The sequence below is a fragment of the Canis lupus genome, chromosome 3 (genome assembly GCF_011100685.1).
Source record: "Canis lupus familiaris isolate Mischka breed German Shepherd chromosome 3, alternate assembly UU_Cfam_GSD_1.0, whole genome shotgun sequence".
NCBI lineage: Eukaryota > Metazoa > Chordata > Mammalia > Carnivora > Canidae > Canis > Canis lupus.
The window spans coordinates 20,309,873-20,326,910 of record NC_049224.1 but is presented as its reverse complement, the minus strand read 5'-3'; the positions used below and the strand labels follow the sequence as shown (position 1 = coordinate 20,326,910).

The window sequence follows — 17,038 nt, the reverse complement described above, 5'->3', positions numbered from 1 at the left end:
ATACCAAGATCTTAACAGAGATTATATTTGAGTGGTCATATTGGTGATGATTTTTGTTTTTAAAATTTTCATTCTTCCTTTGTACCTTTCTGCATTTTTTAAGTTACCTGCATTGGCTCTTTCTTATTTTTGAAATTAAAAGAAAATTATTAAAATATTCTCATTAAAGAGCAAAAGATAACATGACTGTAGAGGCCATAGCAGTATGCTTTGCCAGCGAGCATGATGTTGTAGTTAAACCCATCTGTCTTCTGCCACCAGGCCCCTTTGATGACAAGTAAGAGCAAGGAAGACTGGTTAGGGGCCCATATCTAAAACATTCTCAGGTTTGATTTTGATTGCTCAAGCTAGGGGAAGAAGTTCATTATCTGACTCTCATTATTTACTTTTCCCCCCAAATGTTGGGCTTAAATATCTCCTTTTACCATTAAACTTATACTGAGCATAACTGCTTTATGACTATTAGGTGTATAATAGTGCTTTTATATCATATATATAAAAAAGCACTATCTTCATTTTAAAGCTATGCTTTTTAAAGTATTTTGCAAAGGCAAAAGCATTTTTGACTTATTTAGCAAACTAAGAGGAAAAGAGAGTTTCTGTTAACCTTTATCTTAGCTCGATATTAAATCATCTGGCACATTTGTCATTTCCTCCGCGTTTGGCATTTTCTGCACGTTGTTAATGCTGATTCTATCTGGTCATCTGCCAAATAGAAATCAGGTGTCAACAGTCGATTCTGTGTTCCAGAGTTCCTAAAAGAAATAAAGACACACACTTTGGTAAAAAAAAAAATGAAAAATTGACAAATTCTTACAGCATATTTTAAACACAGAAATTTAATTTAAGGATGCTGAACTTATAGTATAATTTTGTTAAGTATACAAGTTCTCTGTAGATATGTGGGCCAAAGAATAAAGATAGGTTTGGAATTGAAGCCTACTCCCTCCAAATCCTAGGATTTTTATTAAATCATTGTAAGTAAAGCATTGAGAAAAATAACCCAAACTTCTTGCTTTCTTTCCTAACAGTTGCTTTTAGGAGACCATGAAAAAGTAATTAAAATAGTAAAGATAATCACTGGATAGAGAAATCATCTATTTAAATAGTTCTAACTAAGCTGCTTTGAGTTATCCACTAATGGACATGGCTATGTACTCTTCCTAGGAGACTAATACCCTAGGAGTCAAGAGCCACGCCTGTTCCACCCAAACCAATAGTGCGACCTTGAGCGAAACCAACAGTCTTTCTCGGTTAAAGTTCCTTAGTCACACTTTACACAAAAATTTTGATCACATGTTTGAGTACATGTTTAATGGTAAAACTGAGTATTTCTGCCTATAATGATAATTTGACTAGATAATTTGTCAGGTGCATTCTAGCTTGAAATCCATTTGATTTTATATATGTGTGTATTATGTTATATAGATAACATTTATAAATTTTAAAACATAAAGATGTGTTAGAACTGAGAGCTTACATATCGAACTGCCCTACTTTTCTATTTGCAGCCAATTACCACCCCAATCTAATGTTTCACTGTATATAAATTCATTTATTCTTTCATTCATTTCAAATATGTGATGATATAGCTATAAAATCAATGTTTGGTTATTTTGAATAACCCAAAATAGCAAATAATTTAAAAATCACTTCCACTTGACTTTGGAATCTATTACATGCATTGTTTTTCCAGAAAATTTACCTCATAATTATGTTGTGTGAGAGCGAAATGAGTTTCTATTCCAAATTCACACATTGAATTCTGACTGCTGGGTGATGAGGAGAAGCATCCCAGGGTTAACACTTGTCATGTTGCCACGGATAATTAGGATTGCTTGAGTGTGTCTTTAACTCTAAATTTGGTATCAACTCTTATGAGTACAGGTCATCATCCACTGTTTTATATTTTTTGGACCTTGTCAGGATCTCGCCTTTCCTTTTGTAAATTTATACACTTTGCTTTTGGAGACTCTATTTTCCATACCTCGCCCCCCTTCTTGCTTCTATGAGTTACCTCTTATGATAAAAGGTAAGAGATCCCTTTAAAAAGGAAACTCTTCCTAATGTTTACTGTATTTACAAAACATTACTATACAAGTTAATTCTTAACCTCACCCATAAACCTTTACTGTGATCTTAACTCACTTCAGGTGAATCAAGGTAGAGAGTTTCTTAAGCACTGCTCTTCTCACTTGCTAAATTTCCACTTCCAGTTATCCTTCACCATCAGATCTTTGAACAGGGCTCATTCCATTCACTGTATATATTTGCTCCCTCGTCAGCCTCTCTTAACCCATCTCCAGGTTTGTTTGTTTTTCTTAAGAGTTTATGTCAACCTACAACCTCAAAAAACTTGATTTTGTGCATTATGATTCTTCAGGGATCTAGTTCCCAGAGCTAGTACAATATATTTTGACCACGGAAATACGATCACCTGAATTTATTAGGCCCTTTGCAGTTGACACATTAATAATTAATTATTGCAAAAAAAAAAAAAAAAGCTCAGCCTGCTGTTACTTTTAGTAGTTTTATTGATTGCTAAATTTCTAAATATACTTACTAAAACTTCTGGGGCTTCATTCATGTATTTTTACATTCAGCAAATATGAACAAGTGTTACATATGGACCAACACTGTTGCAGCTGCTACGGATACTGTGGTTGACATAGCAGATCAAATGCCTGTTTCTGAGGGAGGATATTTGTTTACTTGGGAGAGTTGGACAATAAACTAAAAAAGAAAATATCAGATTGTGACAAGCTATGAAAAAAACCTAATAGGGTAATGGTCACAGAAGACATCTGAGGAGGGCACATTTGAGTTGACCCCCCCCCCAAACCAGCACCCCCTCAAAAAATAACAGCCAAATGTGAAGATCTGGAACACTAGAGGGGATGCAACTGCCGTAAGAAGGTGTGAGCTTAGTGTGTTCACAGTGGGTCCTCTTGTGCAAACATCACGAAAGAGAAACGTGGAATGAACTGAGGTTGGGGAGGCCAGCAATATCTACATCACATAAGAGCATTGCAGACTATGGAAGGAGGTGGCAGTGGGAAGCCATGAGAAGGTTTAAATTAGTGAATGTAGACTCCAATTTAGATTTTCAAAGATTATTTACTGAGTAGAAAATAGACTATAAAGCAGTGAATATGGAAGGAAGGAGATCAGTTGTAGGAGGTCTTTGCCTCCTACAGAGATGATGATAGTTTGGACTGAAGTGGTAGCTGTGGAGGTGCTGATGAGCGGACCTATTCAGAATATGTTTTGAAGGCAACACTAATAAGACTTCTGAAGAACTGATTGCATGTAAAGGGATCATGTGAGGGATGATTCCTAGTTTTTTTTGCCTGGGTTGCTGGGTGGGTGGATAGTGGTACATTTTGCTATAAGAAAGATGGCCATGGGAAAGGAAATTGCTGGAAGGGGCAGGAACCAAGCACTAGCTTTGGACATGCTAAGTGTGAGATGCCTATCGACTTCTAGTGGAGACAGCAAGCAGGCAGTTGGCCTTTGAGTCTAGAGGTTAGGTGAGGTCAGAGCTAGGTATATAAATATGGAAAGATAAATGAGATCAAATAAAACCTTGCAGTTAAATCTTCAATTTTTAAATTGCACTCAATCTGATCTCATTTTCTCTTTTTTTGGGGTGGGGAGGATCAAGAGGGAGTCTAATCATTTTGTTCTGAAAGTAGAAGTAGATGCAGAAAGCCATTTCCTTGAGGTAGCTCTTTTCCAAGCACATTTATTTTAAGGATGGAAAATTCATCACAGCAACTTTATTCTGATGTGCTTAGATGATCAGGAGAAAAAACCTCCTCAGTCTCAGATTCTGACTTAAGAATCTCTGAGGGAAAAGCTGTTCACATGGTAGCTACAAATATTACTGACATCACAGTACATCATCTAAGAACAAGGGTTAGAAATTCCATAAGCAAACTTCTTGTAAGATTTCTTGGCAGATGTTATAGATAGAAAAGTTCATCCAGAATTCCAGTAAGCAGATAAATATTTGCACGGTTTTCTATTTTTTAAAAAATGCACTTTATATCTTTTTTTAAAAGATTTTATTTATTTATTCATGAGAGACACACAGAGAGAGGCAGAGGCATAGGCAGAAGGAGAAGCAGGCTCCCTGCAGGGACTCGATCCCAGGACCCCGGGATCATGACCTGAGCCAAAGGCAGACGCTCAATCGCTGAGCCACCCAGGTGTCCTGCACTTTATATCTTTAAAATTTCCACTTGGCTTATTATCACTGGAGGAGTGATATTAGGGCATGGCACCCAATAGATGTATGATGACATAACGGAATAACCACTTTTAGTGACACTTTAGTAGAGTCTCTTAAGTATTGGAGAGATATATATAACTTATGTAACTTTTGTATATAACTACAAAATCATGCTAAAGACTATCCTCCCATATTTTTATTTTTTTAATGACACAAGAATATTGGGATGTATATTATCAAATTTCATGTTTTAATGCTATACGTTAAATGAAATACATCTTGCCATATTAAAAATTTTTAGAAAGGATAAATGAGGTTTCATTCTTCCACACATCATTGTTAATTATATTGTAATCACTCTGAAAATTCTCATCACCCCTTTCACTATGACTGAAGACTGACTTGGACAAATAAATGTCCAATTCAATGAATTTACCCAATGGTGTATATGTGTGCTGTTCTTTGTTGAATTATGTGTTGTTTTGGCATATAGTAAGTCCTTCCGGAGAGGGTCCACTGTGATCCCTAAGGAGGTGGGAAGCAATGAAAAAGTATAACCATTGCAACCAAAGAAAACTGTCCTGTTCCCTCTCCCAGCCAAAGGCTTTCCAAGCTCTCATAAGTGTCAAATAGCAAGCTTTGAAGTTGTGGAGTCTTCTGTCAGTAGAACTGATTCGACCAATTCATTGCTCTCTTTCTTCTTCTAATGCATAGAATATTAATTTGCATCAGGCTCCTTTTTAGCCTAAAAAAATCTCTAATGCCACAACAATCTCACTCATCAATGTTTCAAATTCCGGGAAAAGCATTCTTGTTATTACTTGACATATGTGCAACATTTAATGTCTGTTATTTAACTGCTGTTTATTTGCTCTTTGCATTTCAAATGAATTGTGACATTTTCTTTTCCATTGTCTTATTAATAATATTCCAAATGCATTGTGGGGAAAATAGTCATCTCTATAAGACAACAGAAAAATTCCAATCCTTATTGTATAAATGGAAATTCAAAATGAGACTAATAGATATATTTGGGTAGATAATAAAAAATCATTCATTCAGTCAATGCATTTATTTAATCCCAATTATTTGCTAGTGATTGGGGATATAAAGAGGAATAGGATACAGCCCCTGATCCCAAGAGGCTAACGACAGAGTGGAGGGACACAGACACATAAAAGAGTAAGAACACCAAAGTATTTCATGAACTATAATGTAATATGTGTAGGGAGAGAGGAAAGACTTTTCAATTCTGCCATAATAGCATTCATGGGAAAAGTGTCTTAAAGCTGTGTGTTATCAAGGAAAACAATCACATTTTCAGCATAGTCCTCATCCTTTTATTGAATAGTTTTATTTTTTAAGAAGCCATCTTTAACAATGTTTTGCCTTTATGATGCCAAAGCAATCCTCTGAAAAATAAAACTTTAAACAACGGATTCTTTAGTTTACCAGGATGATCTCCTCAAACCATCTAGTCAGTAATTATAATGGCTGGTTTTAGAATGATTTAGATAGTCTGGACTCTGGCCAGGAAACTGGAAAGTCTCTGAAGTTACAAGGTTTCTTGCCATTGTCCAGCCAGTTGATTCCTTCAATAGAACTGAATTCAGTTCAACTGTCACTTGAGTGCTAGCTGGTAGCTATGAAAACACATATCTGTAAAGTTTATGTTTTAGGGTCTAATGTAAATTCTGCTGCTTTGGGTTTCTATGTAGGCTTAAGGACAAGGTTTTACTTGCAGATTTTTTACCTCTGATTTTTCTTTTACAGAAGAAACAATGTCACTAAAAAATAAGGGGGAAATAAGCAGGATTTCTAAGAAAAATGAAAGGAGAATGAATACAAGAAAGGCTGAAACTTGATTCACTCATTTTAAAAAATACCAAATGAATCCTGGTTATTAATTTTGGAATTAGCTAAGCTATAGGCTTCTGTTAGAATGTGAGGGTCCGGGATCCCTGGGTGGCGTAGCGGTTTGGCGCCTGCCTTTGGCCCAGGGCGCGATCCTGGAGACCCGGGATCGGATCCCACGTCGGGCTCCCGGTGCATGGAGCCTGCTTCTCCCTCTGCCTGTGTCTCTGCGCCTCTCTCTCTCTCTCTGTGACTATCATAAATAAATAAAAATTAAAAAAGAAAAAAAAAGAATGTGAGGGTCCCCTTTCTTACTTTTTTTTAAAAAGATTTATTTATTTTATTTATTCATGATAGACACAGAGAGAGAGAGAGAAGCAGAGACACAGGCAGAGGGAGAAGCAGGCTCCATGCCGGGAGCCCAACTCAGGACTCGATCCCAGAAGTCTAGGATCCGCCCTGGGCCAAAGGCAGGTGCCAAACCGCTGCGCCACCCAGGGATCCTCCCCTTTCTCACTTCTTATTCATCTTTCAACACAAAGGTTTCTGCTCCGACCAGTTCATTACAAATTTCTCTTGACAACGTACCTTGAAGATAAGCCCAGGGGACCCTTTCCATCCTCCTTTTATTTGAGCTTTTGGCACTATTTGACATCACTGGCAGCACCCATATTCTTTGAAACCCTGCCACCTCTTGACTTAACAGGATTCTAGTTTTTCTTTCCCCTGTTTGGCCACTCCTTCAAAATATCCTTTGAAGACTATTTCTTCAAAATGTGTCTGTTTCAGTGTTTTTGTTCCCAAGTCCTCTTCACAATTGTTTTTGATTGTTTGTCCCTCATGCATTTAAGAATGTGAAAATAAGCTATGCACTCACTCTTCAGGATGAATACAGAAACATACAAAAACATTTTATGCATTATTAAAATGGATTAATAGACATACCCCCCTGCTTCACACAATTTAGTAACATAATCTCCACCTAACATTAATATGCTAATTCCCAAACTCCTATTTCTCCAAGATCTGTTTGACCTGTATGTCAGACTCATATATCCATGTCCACTATTCACTTGACTCCTCTTATATGTCCCTCTGACACCCAAAACCCAACATGTTCAAAATGCAATTTACTATCTTCTTTCCCTAAACCCGTCCTTCCTCTGTTTTGCATCTTAGGACATGATATCATGATCACAACCAGCAACTTCTTTTAGTCTTCTCCCGTCCCTCTTGGCATCCATCACAAGAACTATGAATTCCAGCTTCAAAATGTCTCTGCAACATCGCCATTTCTCTACAACCCAACGTAGACCAACCTCTGTTGGCCCACTATTTTCTCTCTCCTAATCTGCTGCAACCACCTACAAACTGGTGCTCCTACCACCTTTTTTTTCCCCTACAATGTATTTTCTGTATCCATGCAATTGGATCATGTAATTTTCCTCATCCTTCTATTCCTAATTAGACCTATCATCAAACCTGGTTTATGGTTAGAGGAGAGTTGATACAAAGAAAGTTTAACTGGCTCTCTGTAATCCCCAAATCATTTACTCATAGGACATAGAGCTAACATCTTCTGATCTCATCCCAATTCCCTCCTCATAGGATAGGAGTTGTATTAACACCTGCCCTTCCCAGCATTTTATGAAAAAATGAGGGAGTAACAATTCTAAAAATTCCCATTTGCATAGTGCTTTACAATTTACAAGATGCTTTCATAGATGTTTTGTTGCAATAAATGTGAGAATACTTTGAAACACTGAAGCTGCAAGATAAATAGAACACTTTTTATTTTCCATATAATATTTCATATATGAAAGTCACTGAGAATCAAGATGATAGGACAGGAGAGGAAACTAATGTTCCTCAGAGTAAGCTCTTTCCAGCTGTCAGTAGACTGCCCCGTGTGTAGCTGGAGGTCTTCCCAGAGAGCCACAGCCCCTCCCATCCATAGATGGGCTGGGTAATTTTAGCGTCTAGACTGCCTACACTGGCCCTTGAAAAGTCACATTTAGTAGAATCTTTAAAAAGCATCCTCTTTGTTCAGAAACTATTCCATCTGGAATATGATCTCTCTGTGACTTCGCACTACTTGTGGCAGTAATTTTATCTTTTAGTAGAAAGCCTGCAATAATATTATGTCCTTGGAGGAAAGAGAAGGGAAAAAAATTCCACATCACAGCAAGTGACTCAAAAAATACAAAAAATTAATATAACAAAACCTTTAGAGAAGGCATAGAAATGTATATAGAAAACTGCTCTTTTCCTTTCTTTTAAGGTTTACTTGTCTTTTATGGGAGATCTTGAAAAGACTGAGGGAAAAATCTTTTAGCTTCTCTCTAAGCTACTTCAAATTCGCTGTTTGGAGAAGACAGACTATGCAGTGGGAAAATATGGGTCTGGGGTAGTTTAATTCTGCCCTTCCTCCACAAAGCATGACCACAGCTTCCTACTTGATCTGAAAGCATGGGCAGAGGAAAAAGCAATGGCTCAGGAAGGCATGAAAAGTTCCTGAGGGCAATTTGTAGCCATGTCTGTGAAAAGAGATTCATGTCATCACCAAGAGAGATTGGCAGGGCCTTTGCACTGGAAACAGAAGTGCTGCGAGTAGACTCACTGAGTGTTGTAATGCAGTGAGTCCAGGCTCCACTGACATCCACAAAACCGTCCTGGTATGCAGACAGAGGTAAGACCACTTTCACAAGGCTAATATTGGCAGTTCCAGGGTCATCAAGGGGGTAAGTAGAAGGTCGTTCGACTCTGGACTCACAGTCACAAAGATGTCCAATTTAGACTTTTGACATTATTTCCAAATGAGGTCACACATGCAGCTGCAAAGCCATACTGACAGGATTGAAAGAGGTTCATTGTGTCCTTTTAAACTTATGCATTGCCACTGAGACATCACTGTTGACAGCCCAAATCAAAGTCCCTACATTTTCCACCTGAATTACTGTGGGAGCCACTGAAACAGTCTCCCTACTTCCATTCTTGCACCCCTACCGCTAATTTTCCAAAAAAGCAACCAGAGTGATTTTTTTCAGAGCGATTTTTTTAAATGCAAATATCATAATAACCCTGATTGCAATCTTCAATGCCTTCCAATCAAACCTAGAATAAATCCCAAGTCCTTAGTACAGCCTGTACAACCTTACGTGATGTGAACTTTAGCTGCCTCCCCTACTTCATTTTAATAGACTCTATTGCACTCTAAGCAGAATGAACTCCTTGCTCTTCGTGGCACATGACAGGATGTCCTGAGGGCCTCTGCACTTGCTGATCCCTTGTTTGGAAAAGTCTTTCACCAGATATTTTATTGCTTCTTTTCATTTATATCTTTCTTCAAAAGTAATTTCTTCAGGAAGATGTTCTTTGGACAACCTCTGCCACTCTCTTTTCAGGATGCCTTAATTTTCTTACACACACAAATACACACACATTTATTTTGTTTATTTGCTTTTTTGTCTTCTTCAAAGACTATAAGCCCCATGAAGGTTGTTAACACTGAAAACAAAACTGCCAGCTGTTTTGCCAGGAAAAGATGTGTTTAGTTGAGAATAGCAGAGAACTACAGTCCAGGACAAGCAAACTACAGCAAAGCCATAGGAAAGTCCAGAGAACAAAGGAGAAGAGCACTCTTATAGAGGAAAGGGGAAGTTGGGCAGGGCTGTTAAAAGCAAAAAGTCTATTGGAATAAACTGGGGGGGGGGGTCTAAGTATATGGCTTCTCATTAGCTGAGCTGTAAGTGTCTCTCATTGGCTGGGTTGTTGCCAGAATAGGAGAGATCTTCCTTCCTTCTGCCAGGATAGTAAAGTAGTAGTCACAGGAAAGGTTCCTCTCTTCTTATTGAGCCCATGAAAACCCCCTCTGCCTGCCTCTCAACTCCACTCTAAATGAGGCTCCCTTTTATTAATTTTCACATATCCCCCTTTTGACTAAGATCTTTCTTTGAAAGCATCACTAATCAATAGCCAGGTTTATATATATATATATAAACTATATATATATATATATATTTAGTGGCTTGTCCCTCAGTAACAAGAGGGACCTTTTGTAGTTATCATGTCCTACATCAGAGGGAGAGGACATAGTGGTTGGAAACCAGTGAAGGCCACATTTGAGTAACAAGGAAGGTTAGGAGGGAGAATCTTTCAAGGACTCTAATCTAAAACTCATACTTTCCCAAGATCATAAGTGTTGGAGATCATCTCAAAGCACTGAGCCAGCATTACTTTACTGGGTACATCACTTTTTTTTTTTTAAAGTTCAATAGTTAACAAAATACAAAACTTAAAATAATTATACAAAACAAGGAATGTTACAATTCCAAGGTGTGTATGATGGTTCTAAATCAGGGCTCTAGGGCTGAAAGTAGCCAACTGAAATATTTATTGGCACTTATTTCAACTTAGGGAAGAAAGGTTCTTCTTATAAAGTCAAACCCAGAGTCATGTATGTTTCCTGAAGTCTCCACTTAAAGCAACCATAAAAGCAGGCAGGTGCTCACTGAAAGAATTAACCAAGTTCTTTTGGGAAGACACAGTTTAGGTATAAAGAAGCAATAGTTGATGAACTTTTTGCAAAACAGCAAAATCTCAAAGATGTTTTAATACAGTATTATCTCAAAGAACTCTTTGAAACCAAATGTGTTATTGATAATACAGCTTGTATTACAAATTCAGAGACCATGAATGTGGAGAAGAATCCAAAGTCAGTTAATAGTTCAGATGAAAGAAGACTTTCGTGAATTCTGAACCATCTAAACCTTCAGAAAAACAAGTGAAAATTACCTTGTCCCAGGATCACAATGAGGCTGTTTCTGAAAGGCCATAATCAAAAGAAGAGGTTTCCCCTTTTCACAAGGGCTTGGGAAGTACAAAGACATGGTTTTTCCACTGAAAAGAGAGAAGAAACATCAGTGAGAAAAAGAGATACATACCCAGTCTGAACATCTTGGAAAAGCTGTCTCATCAGATGTCATCTGCTTCAATTCCAGATCTTATTTTCAGGTCACCAGATGGTGTGCAGGTCTAGTCAGGGTTTGGTGCTTTCTTTAGATGCTTCATGCGAATCCAAGAGTCCATTCCCTGGAGTTTGGTGGCACAAAGATTGTTTAGCAGTTCCTGATGAGGCCTTCCCAGAGAGGCTGGAGAGTCTTTCTGGAGATGTTTTTTCCAATAGACGAAATCTCCATATGCTTTAGGTCATCATCTCCTCAGAGGGCACTGGGAAAAGACTGCTTTACCTAATCACAGTTATTTTTAATAGTAGCAATTAGGCTTTTACAATATTGAAGTATATCTCCTTTTATTAATTGTGGATCAGAAGAGACAGGATCCAAGTACATTAGACATCCTGAGACTACCTCAAAGAGTGACAAGTCTCAGTTCTCAAGGGGGTAGATCTGAGATTTAGAAGGATCAAAGGCTATGCTTTCAGCCAAACTTTTTGGAAGTTCTCTACAAATTTTGCCCGTTGAATCTTAATAGTGCTGTTAATGAGTGCAACAAACCCTGATGATTAAGGATGGTATGCACAGTGCAAGTGTAGCAAAAACTGAGCAAACAGCACATACTTGTTGCAGCATCCGGCCAGTATATTGGGTTCCCTGATCACTATGAAGTTCAAGAGGGTTCCCTCGGTAGGGGTAATCTTTTCTAACTGAAGTGTGGATGCAGTGAGAAAACATACAAACCGTGACTAAAACATATTTATATCCATGAGATGGGGACGCTGTATGAAATCCATTTGTACTAACAGGTTTCCCTGGATTAATCTTTGGACAGGTGGGACAAGTGATATTAGCATTTTTGAGGCCTAATTAACTTTTTCCCACCAATATGGGTTCATGAATGCTATAATTTTGTCAGTAGACCAATAGTTTAATGCATGTACAATTATGAGAAGTGCAAATTTAAGGATTTCTGGTAGAGTCAGATTGTTATTTGGTCCAAACCAGTGTTCTGTTTTTATCAAGCCAACAATTATTAGGTTTCCATGTTGTTTCTCTCTCTGGGGCCAATTATTGGTTATCTCTTGTCAATTTTTCCAAAATTTATAACTTGGGAGAATATCCCTTGGATCATGACAGAGGTTTGGCTATGGGCCTTCTTGTGAGAAACATTTTTGGTGGAAATATCAGCAAGGTGGCTTACTTTGGCCCCCAGGGAGTCAGGTCCGGAAAGCTTAATAATAACCAGAGCAGCTGGCAAAAGTATAGCATCATAAATTTTGAATGTAGGAGCCATTTTTTAAGTTATTCTCATAACTTGTTGTTTCTATAATATTCCAAAGTCATGAGCTATCCAAAAGGAATACCAATGATCAGTCTATGTGTTTGTGCTTTTTCCCTGGCTAAAGTATAAGCCTGGGTAAGAACATATAACTTAGTCTGTTGGGCTGAAGTACCTGGTGCTGCCTCAATGACTTTAAAGGGAATTGCAATAGCATACCCAGCACCACATTTGCTATTTTAAGTAAGAACCATCAGCAAACCATGAAAATTGGGCATTGGTGAGAAGAGCTTCCTATAAATTGTCATGGGTACTCAAAAAGCAATCCGTCAGCTTTAAAGAGTCATGAGGGATTTCATGTGGGTCCAAATATAGCCCTTATTTCAAGATCAGAAGACCTAAATATCTAACCTGAGCTTGAGCAAACTGCAAATTTTCTTTGGAGACTTTAAGTTCCTTCAAAGCCAGAAGTTTTAACAGGTGGATGATGTCTTCTTGTGAAGAGGTTTGGGAAGAGCAGAGAAGCCAATCATCTATGTATTATAACAAGGTAGAACCTACAGAAAACTTTCTATCACCCAAGTCCAGTTTTAAAGTCTGTGAAAAGAAGACACTCTGTAAAACCTTTGGGCATGACTTACTGTCCAGGTGTATTTCTGTTCTTCCCAAGTGAAAGCAAAGAGATATTGACTAGCCTTTCCATCTGGAACACTAAAATAGCACTACATAGATCAATTTTGGTCAAAAATTTGCTTTCAGTGGGAATGGATGTTAGCAGCACATGGGGGTTAGGAACAACAGGGTGCCAAAGGATAACAGTGCTATTCATTGTCAGAGGTCCTGGACGAACCTTCATCCTCAGCCAATGGGTTTCATCACAGGTCAAAGAGGGTTGCTACAGGGACTAGTGCAGGGGATAATGAGACCCTGAGCCTTGTAATCTTCTATTATGAACTGAGGGGCTTCTGTGCTTATAGGGCATTGATTAATTATGGAAAGAGTGTTGAGAAATCTATTTGAATCTTGATGGGAGGTGCACAGAGGAGGTGCCATTATCACTTGAGGATTTTGCCTGTGATTTGCCACTTGAGGATTTTGCCTGTGTGATGGTAGTTGATCCCATAGGAACAAATGATCAGTGTCCCCAGACTGCACTACAGTGCCATCAGAGACAGAACGAATAAAAGATGTCAAATAGTCATTTAATTTCCTGGATGGCTATTTTGATTTCTCTTGTCAAATTCTAGAATTATTTCCCCCTTTCAGAAGAAATTCTGGCATGATACATTTCTTAAAAATCTTGGCCCAATAAGTAGTGATGGAGTAATTAAGGAGAAAAGCGGTGAGTTAGCTCTCAGAGGATGTAGACAAAAGGAGATAGGTTCAGAGACAGGACCCTGTTGAGGTTTATTAGAGACCCCTACTATCTGAAGTGTTTTCATACTCTGAGGCAGGGGCTGCTTTACAGCAGTGGGGCTAAGCACCCGAGTATAGCTCCAGTGTCAATACAGACAGACAGAGATTGATTCCCAATCTGGAGAGTGGTTTCTCCAAGCTGATTAAGAGGGAGGACCACCCCTGTAGTTCCTCAGAGCCCCGCCATTGGGAATTAGGACACTGGAAAAATTGGCTAGAGGGTTGATGATGCCTGAGGTGCTTAAATTTGTGAGAATTTTCTTTTTCTTTTTTTAATGCATTCTTTGTTTTGTTCTGATGCCCCAAACCAGGTTTTTGGTTTTGTTCAGGGGCCTTCACTTGCTGGAGTTGAAAACTGAGAACTTTAGCCTTCTTTCTAGATGATATGACTCATCTAGGACGTTAGCAAGCGGGTTTTCCATATTAACTAAGTCTGCAATGGGCTGTTTCTCATTCCATCCTAGTCTTTTTATTTTATTTCCATCTTGGTCGTTTTAATTAAGAGAAAACTCCTCATTCAGTCCACTAATAAGCACAGAATTAAAAGCTACTCAGGTGGATTCAATATTAAAGAAAGGCCAGAATTTTTTGAAAGACCATTTGGAGCTCAATGTAATAATCATGAGCAGATTCTCAGGTTTTTGTGCGCAAGCCTGAATTTTGTTCCAATCAACGGACTTAAGAAAAGCTACTGTGATGCTTGATGGAGATTTCCAATGAGGTTTCTAGCCTCTTACCAAAATTTAGGGGTCAGGGGCACCTGGGTGGCTCAGTTGGTAAAGCAACTGATTCTTGGTTTTGGCTCTGGTCTCATGGGCCATGAGATGGAGCCCTGCCCTAGGCTCTGCATCCAGCAGGGAGTCTGCTTAAAGATTTTCTCCCTCTGCCTCTCCATCCACTAATGCACCCATACTCACCCACTCTCTCAAATAAATAAATCTTTCTTGTTTTGTTTTTAAAAAGTTAAGCATCTGTTTCTCTAAATCCTTTTCAGGATCTTCCTATTGGGCTAATTTCATCCAATGTTTGGCCTGGTTCTCACCAATAAGCATGTGGACTAATTGACATAAATTTGAGAAACCAAGTTGATAAGTTTGAAAAAACTATATTAAATTCTTCAGAAAATTAATGGGGGTCCTCAGCCCCTTTGGGGACTCTTTAATGATGACTTGCAATTTGGCCTTAGTCCAGGGAACACAAGAAACTTGGGTTTTATCAAGATCTTCAGGACACTTAACTTTAAGGGTGTAGGTTTTAGTAGGTTCAAGAGAGGAGGGAGCAGAGGGAGTTTCAGAGGAAAAGGGAAAGTTGACAAAAGGACTGAAATGAGTGGGGGGTGGGGAGGGAGTACAGAGGAAATGGGAAAATACATTAGGAATAGAAAAAATGGCACCAAAGGTGAGACCTGAGCACAAGGTGGCTGCCATGTGTCTGCAGGCAAATAAGATGGGCGAAGGGGAATAGGAGGCCTCAGAAGCCATGATGATGTCTTTCAATTGTTTGCCTCAGTTAATTTAGAAACAGTCTTTTGCAAAAAGGCAAACGTAAAATCCTAAAAACATCTGGAAGCTTCAAAGTACCATTTAAAATAGGCATCCCATTCAGGTTTTTTGAAGCTGCCGCTAATTTAATTTTGAGTTAAACAAGTTTGGAGGGATTGAAAATTCCCCCATCATGGCCTCTGAAGTTCTCAATTACTTTTGGTTAAATCAGTCGACTTAGTTTTATCGGTGTGCATGTGGAGGGGCCATACTTTTTAAAAATAAAATAGGCTGGACTTCCAGTAGGAAGAGGCACCCTCAAATCATTTTGACTTAGATTTTTCTCTAGAACAAAGAGAAAACGTCCAAAACAGCACAGTTTGTACAGGAACAGCCTGGTTCCAGAAGGGATCAGACTAACGGCCAGCAGAGTGCTGGTAGGAGCAGACCAGCTCTGAGAAGGAGTCAGACTAAAGGCCAAATGAGTACTCTCAGAGATTAAAAAAAAAAAAAAAAAAAAAAAAATATTAAAGCAGGTACAGAATTAAGCCTGGAGAGTTTAGACATAAAATGTGGAGCTCAAAATCAGGGGGAAAATTTACCCTCAACTCCCCGGGCCTGCAAAGAAGCAGCCCGCCCAATCAGCATGTGGGTACCAGCACCTGCTTAGACACTAGCCCTGAATCTCTTGGGTGTCTTCTCTGCATCCCACCACTGATCCCCAACTACTGTCAGCCTTAAAAATAAAACTGCCAGTTACTTTACCAGCAAAAGATGGGTTTATGCCAGACGACCCAAGGACTGCAAACCACAGCAAGACCAAACGCCAGGCCAGCAAACAAAGGAGGGGCAACAGAACTCCTTTTATAGAGTTAGGGAGCTGCGCAGGGCTGTTACAAGCAAAAAGTCTATGGGCGTAGACTGGGGGGGTCTAAGTATAGCGGCTTATCATTGGCTGAGCTGTAAGTGTCACTGTCTCCCATTGGCTGGGCGGTTACCAGGGTAGGCAAAAATCTTCCTTCCTCCTGCTGGGATGGTGAAGTAGTATCCACAGGCAAGGTACCCTCTCTTCCTGTGGGGTCTGCAATTGTGGAAGAGGGGTAGGTGGTAAGAGTGCCCCCTGCCTGCCTCCCAACTCTACTCTAAATGAAGTTTCCTTTTATTAATTTTCACAAAGCCGAAAACTTTTTTTTTTCATTGTTGTATCTCTGGTGCTCGGAAGAGTCCCCGAGACACAGAAGGTGCTCCCTAAATATTTGGTGTCTGAATGAAGGAATGGTCATTGGATCATGCTGCCTATGATGAACTAAGAATTTATTTATTGTTTATGTTTTAAAATAAAATTATTAAATTGCTAAATATGCATGCATGGCATGCTTCGGGATAGCTGTACCCTTCCACGCTATCCCCAGCTTCCTGTCCTGTCCTCCAGCACAGGGGCCTCATGCATGCATGCCTAAGCCCTAGTCACGCTGCTTCCGCCCAGCTGTCCCTCTCCCAGTCCCTCGCAGCAAACTGCCACCCTCCAGGAACTCCTTTAGCATTGGGTGTGTACACCAGCAGCAAGGGTTCCCTGGGCAAAGAAGACCACGGGAGAAGGCTGTACAGCCCTGGAAGTGAGCATAAACTGTCTGAGTGGGGAATTCTGGAGTTCTGAGGATCTGAAGTATGGTCTCTAGCCAAGAACATGAGCTATATAAGTGGAGATGTCCTCTGGCACAGGGAAGGGTGTGGCTGAAGGACTATAAAATGAGGACCTTTTAAAGTTATCTAGCTACTAGTCACTTGTGGCTGTTTAAATTAAAACTTGAATTAA

General features: G+C 39.2%; 1 long non-coding RNA gene across 1 annotated transcript; it reads right to left on the bottom strand.

Annotated features, from left to right (window-relative positions):
• Positions 1-617: 617 nt before the first annotated feature.
• On the bottom strand, positions 618-16,055 carry LOC119870955. The gene is made up of 3 exons (XR_005356297.1): positions 15,988-16,055; positions 10,883-10,987; positions 618-755 (listed from the first exon to the last, which is right to left on the bottom strand). It is a non-coding gene; the product is annotated as an uncharacterized LOC119870955 (long non-coding RNA).
• Positions 16,056-17,038: the final 983 nt, after the last annotated feature.